Here is a 6863-nt window from a genome sequence, read left to right on the forward strand (position 1 = left end):
TTTATTATATTTTTCAGTTTTTTTATGTGTATGTATGACTGTGGTATATGTGCATATGGCCTATATGCAGACATGTGCACATGTGTGTGTGTTTGTGCATACATGTGTGCAGTAATATATATCTGAGCACAGAGGCTCGATGAGTACATCATGTGCTGCTTTATCATTCTCTACCTTATTCCTTTATGACAGAGTCTCACACTGAGCCTGGATCTAGTCTGGAAGCCCACACTCCCCAGTGATTCTCCACCTCTCAAACCACAGTGGGTACAGGGCCATGTGATCACAATTAGCTTTATACATGGGTGCTGGGATTGGCGCATAGGTACCCCAGCTTATGCAGTAAGTGTGTTTATCCATTAACCCACCTCTCTATCCTGGTATTTCAATATTGATCTTTTCCTTTATTTCTTTTTCTTTTTTAGCCAACTGCTGCACTTCTCTTTATCTTTATTCATCTATGTCTTCCCTAAAGTTTTTTTATTCATTTTTAATGTATATTCTTATTGAACTTTTGTGCGTTTCATACAATAAATGTTGATCATAGTTAAGCCCCCTCCACAGCTTCTCTTTATCTTTAACTCTGTTGGCAATTAAACCTAAGACCTTCTTTATGGTAGGCCAATACTCTATTATTCTGGTACAAAAGCAGTCTGTATTTTTTAATTTTAAAAAATATTTTATTTATATTTTATTTATTTGTATGAGTGTATTGCCTGTATACATGTAAATGCACCTGTGATGAGCAATGCCTGCAGAAGTCAGAACATGGCATGGCATGCATCTCTTGGAACTGGAGTCGTAGACAGTTGTTAACCACCATGTGTAAGCTGGGAACTGAACTCAGGTCCTCTGAAATAGAAGCCATTATTCTTAACTGATGGGCAATCTTTCCAGACCCTGCGTTTTCAATTTTTTAAAGGTGCCTCCATAATTTTTTCCTGAATGAATCTACTTAGTTATAGACTCATCAAGAGTTTACAAGGGCACTCTCTTTTTTTTTAAGTCCAACACAAAGTTGCTATCTTTTGAATTTTTGAGAAAATCTAATCACACAGGTACAGGTGACTTTTTACTGCACTTTTAATTTGTAATTCTCTGATGATTAATGATGCTTAGCACTTGTTTTACATATGTATTGAAATGTACATTAGTTTTAATGAAGAAGTGAAACAGACTTTTATAATTTAGAACATTCTCTGTTTCCTCCTTCAGACAGCACTGATAGCTGTCCCCAGTGGGGACCTGTTTTTTAGAGTTGTCTTTGCTTATGGCTGTTGAAAAGTACTGAACAAATCGGTAACAGAAAAAACATCAATAAAAATCCCAGAGTTCTAATTTCCCTGTTATCAGTTCTCATTGTGAAGGGGAAGCGAAATTTCCCCCAAGTGGTAGAAAATTCCTGAATCAAGTTGTTTCAGTGACTACTCCAGCTCAGGCCAGCTTTGCATATACATCTATGCATAAAACAAGCTCATGCTTCTCTTCTATTCTGGAGAAAATAGTCAATTTGATATACACACATGTCTCTAATATACACACATTTTTATTCTCATTACCAAATGCTAATTTTGAAATCTTAGATATGGATCTGCAAATCTAGAGAAGTCAGGAAACTGGTAAATGGCTACAGGTAAAGGGAGGCTTCTTGAGAGGGGAGATAGAGGCAGGGACATAAAGAAAGGACAATGGCACCAAGGAGAGACCAAGAATAATCTTTATACTGTGTTTGTCTCAGAACTCCCAACCTTGATGATAAAGATAATTCTTAATCTTGTAAATTCAGTGCTTCAACTCCTCCTTTAAAAAGCACATAATAGTTCTTTTTAAATATATCTTTTTGAGCCTCTGTAATTTGATACAACAGTTCTTAGTTAACTTTACATTGCTCCCCATCCGTGCCTCCCCCAGTCCCCCACCAGACCTTGTGTATTCCGCCATACATATTAAGTCCTATCCAGTAAAGCATTTGTACCAGTTGTCCTTCAGTGTAAATTCAGCAAGTGGAGTCTAGTCAGCCCATATGGAGCGCACATATAAGGCATACTCTCCCTCATCCATCATCAATCAGTCTCCAGTAGTTTTCAGTCTAGTGCCAGCCTGCCATCCATTTCTCTTCTCCCCTCTGGACCCTTGTTTCATTTAGTAGGCATGGGTCCTGTGTTTGATGCCACCATTGCCACAAGTTAATGTGATAAAAGCACACAATATTTCTTGATTTCAGCTCTCACAGAAAAACATACTTTGAAACATAATAATAAAACATAGGAAGGAAAGCTCCGTGGTATCAAGCACCATAATGCTAAATAGGAAAAACCATAAGTTTTCCTAGTTCCATGTTGGTATTCCGAAATGGCTCTCACAGCTTCCACACAAAAGATGCATCCATCACATTCCCTGTGTGTGTTATCCAGAGTTTATCCCCCTTCTACAGCTGGAAAAATCTCAAAGATAAATGTTTGCAAAGAAAAAGGGACGAACAAATAGCCCAGTTCATTAAACCTTTACAAGCACAGTAATGAGTACTTCCAGATATTTTTGCAAATGAGGAAAAAAGCTGTTTAAAAAGAGACAATGTTTCCCCTGTTTAAAGGCTTCTATGTATCCTTTCTTCATCTGCAAGGCTTAATGATATCACATAAATATCATTCCTTAGGAATGCAGGTTCAGGATTATTATAATCTTTGCTTCACAAAACACTTAATTCTCTATTTTCATGAGTGATTGTCCCTCTCTCTTAAACAGAAGACATTATAATATATATATATATATATATGACTAGATTAGAATACCTAAAGAGACAAAGAAGTTTTTTCAATTTGGTGAACAATAAGAATATATTTCGATGAAGACAATCTACAACTTCTATTCAAAAACTCTTCTCATAACTCACTAGCTGTCTACACACTCTTTTCATTGCTGTCTGCAATTCTGGTTTCTTTAATGAAAGAAACAGGTACTGTCAGACCACTGGGGACTTGCTCATATGAACTTGCAACAATGGTGGCTGCATGCACAAGACCCACACCAACTCAGTCAGACAGAAACTCAGCATAGAACTGGGGGAAATGGGCAGCAGGTGCTAACTGTAGCCCAGGAACTATTGGCAAGCAGTTATTACTGGGTGAGGGAAAGTTGATCTTATTTAAGTGAGTGACTCTAGATAGGCTGACTAGACTCCAGTGGATGAACTTGCACTGAGGGATATCTGGGGATAAATGCTTGGTCCAATAGGCCTTAACATATATGGCAGAATGCATGAAATCCTGTGGGGAGGTATGGGGGATGCAGGTGGCAGAGGGGATCTAAATTTAATTAAGATCAATTATATGAAATGCACACTCAATAAAAATATTTAAAAATATGTAAAAAACAGAAAAGAGGAAAGAAACATTATTAACAAATATGTAGTAATAATGAAAAAATTCAAATTTGTAATGTAATAAGATGCTGTTCCAGGCTGGAGAGATGGCTCAGTGGTTAAGAGCAATGACTGCTCTTGCAGAGGAAGAAGGTTTGATTCCCAGCACCCACATGGCAGCTACGAACCATCCTTAACTCCAGTTCCAGGGAAATTCGAAGCCCTCTTCTGACCTCCGTGGAATTGTACAACACAGGTGCACTCACATACATGCAGGAAAAACACCCATACACATAAAAAAGAAGATGCTGTTGCACATTCAAAAGCATGACAAAATTAATGAATGAATGCAATGCAAAGTGTTGACAAAAATGGAAAAAGTACTGGAAATACTATTTATTAAAATTAGTGCAACCATTCATATATTAATATTATTTTGTAATGTTGAAAATTGTAATTCTCTGTGTCCCAGAAATAGTAGCTTGGTGACTATATTTTGGAATAGCCCTATAGCAAGTGCATCAAGGATAAAAACACAAGAACATACACTGTATATATTAGAAAAGAAATCAAGGAGATATCTACAAGGGAATTGTTCATTGCAGTACATTCTCACAGTAGAATACTAAACCAAAGTAAAAGTCAGTAGAGTGCAATGCAATGGTGCATTAGTTACTGATTAAAAAACCCGACACAGTCAATGTAAGGAAGGAAGGTCTTGCTTTGGCTAAAAGTTCCAGGATGCGGTCCACCATGGCAGGGAAGTCATGATGGCAGGAGCTTGCATAACAGACCACACTGCATCTGCAATCTGGAAGCAGAGCAATGAGTGACTTTTGACCTTTCACTTTCTCCTTTTTATTTGATCCACGATCCCATCCTATAGAATGGTGCTACCCATATTAAGGGTGAGTCTTCCCTCCTCACTGAACCTGACCAAGATAATACCTCACAGGTATACTCCGAGAACTGTCTTCATGTCATTTTAGATAGATCTTTTCAATCAATAATTGATAATCAATATTAATTATCAAATTATTATGAAAAGTTTAGTAACATTCTATTGAGGTTTTGAAGAAGAAATGTTTATGTTTACAAAAGGAGAGAATGTAGTTAACCTAAATGAGAAAAATTAATCACTTAACACCAAATAGTCATGCCATGATTGCAAGTATGGGCACGTCCTGGATGAAAGGTCAGTATTGTAGTACAGAGTATGACATCATTTTCACAATTCTATTTGAGTGAAATGATTTGAATAACTATTCCTTTCTTCCTGTGTTTATCTTTCTGTATCACTCAAATATAATTTAGACTGCAGTTGTAAGTTAATTTTAACACTGTATCAAATCTAGTAGATTTTCCCATTCCATTCCATTAAATAAGGAGGGAAAGAATTGTTTCTTTCTCCTGCTTACTTTTTATTTAGCATTGTTTGTTGGACAATCAAAAATGACTATTGACTCTCTGCTGTAAGAGAAGCATTTCCTATTCCTGTAGGTACAGTGAAATAATCACCCCTGCTCTATGAAGTATACATGCCTGTGGATAAAAGCCAAAATTAACAAAATAACGTGAAGCAAACTTAACCTTAGAGGTGAGGGATATGAAGCCATGAAATGGAGTACAAGATGGAGAAAGACAAGGGGGACAAGAGGGAACATTTTAAAGCAGTAATTCCTTTCTTCGAGTTTAACCAAGGCTTTAATCCAGTAAAGTAAGAAATATCCAGCCCCAAGCTACCAAAGGAGAAAACCAAGCAATGATTCTACCCAGCTAAAAAGCCTACAAACCACATCAATGACCAGCCTAGCAAAACATCTCTATTGATGCAATAGTGGCTCAGCTGTTTAATTGCTTAAGGTCAACCAATAGGAGGGAATCCATGCCATGCCTTGTACTGTAAATAAAGTCAAGTACCTATGGCTAGAGAAGTCATAGGCCCTAGAGGTGATCCTAATATAGTCACTTTTCTAAACCAGTGCAACTTGTTATATTCTAAATATTTATCCTTAGATTCAGAGATAGATGTAGCTGTCCTACTCATCAATGAGGCTTCTTTGTGCAAAAAAGTCAAGTATTAGAAATTTCCACAACTGATCAAACACAGAGAATAAGTGAACATGGGGTGCCTTGCTACAATAGAAATATACAAGGTAACACCTACACCTAAGGCTCAAGGATTTTAGTCAAGAAAGGGGTCAGAAAGAGTGTAAGAGCCTCAGGACCAGAACTCCTCCTGCTAGATCATGTACTCTCGACATGAGGGTGACTTTGCATCCATGCAATCTCACTAATATGTGTGCCTAACCAAGACCTACATAATGACACTGGTTGCATGTCAATATGCATGGGGGGAAATTTCACAAGTTCCCACCTCTAGATGAATATTGACTGGTAATCAGCGGCTGCTGAGGGGAGGAGATTTGGTTTACTCCAGGAGTCAAGCTCCCTGATGGGTCATCCAGTCCCAAGTGGTCAGCCATAAACCTATATACAAGTGAGTGCCACTAATGTACTCAGTATATTGTATGTGTGCGGTGTACATATGAATGTATGTGGTACAACAATATTTATCAAGAAAGAGGTCTTTAAAAAAAGTCTTGACTCTGAGAGGGAGTGGAGGGGGATGTGAGAGGCATTGTAGTGGAGAGAGATTTGAGTGGTGGTGATGTAAATACAGTTCTCATGTACAAAATTGTCAAATATTAAAAATTAACAAAAAGAAACTAATATTGGTGAGGATGCTAGGGAAGTAGAAATCTTATTCATTTTTGATGGGATTATGGGTACAACCATTATGAAAATCACTGTAGAGCTCTCTTAAATATTATGACTAGAACTTCCACATGATCTAGCTGTACCTCATGAGCATATACCCAAAGGACTCAGTATAGTACTACAGAAATACCTGCGCATCCATATATCTCGCTGCTCTATTCAAAGTAACTAGGAAATGAAATTAGCTATTTATCAACTGGTGAATGGATATTGAAAATGTGCTACATCTACACAATGAAATTTTGATCAGGGTTGAAAAGTTAAATTATAACTCCCCCAATTTTTTGTATTTATCATGAATTTGTTACTGTGGAGGGATGCATGTATGGAGGTGGAAATACAACTTTTTGGAGTAATTTTCTCCTTCCACCATGTGGCCTCTGGCGATCCAATTCAGTTTGTCGGGTTTCATGGCAAGTGTCTTTACCAGCTGAACCATCTTGGTGGTTAAGCCTATTGTTTTTTCTTGTTGATTTTTATAGATAATTCAAATAAAATACCTGTTGTTAGGGATCATTGCAATGAGTAACGATCAATTATTGTAGTTTAATGATACCAAAACAATTTTGTTCTTATTTCCCTCTTGTTCCTTGGGTCCTTATTAAGAATTTCAATAACCTTTGGCACACTGTCCTAAACAAATAGCTCTCTAGAGGAAAAACCCCGTAACTCTGAGGTTTTTTGAATCTGTTGTTTTTGCAGTGTCTCTTGATCAGTGTTG

The sequence above is a fragment of the Nannospalax galili genome, unplaced genomic scaffold (assembly GCF_000622305.1).
Source record: "Nannospalax galili isolate Female #2095 unplaced genomic scaffold, S.galili_v1.0 scaffold1153, whole genome shotgun sequence".
Lineage (NCBI taxonomy): Eukaryota > Metazoa > Chordata > Mammalia > Rodentia > Spalacidae > Nannospalax > Nannospalax galili.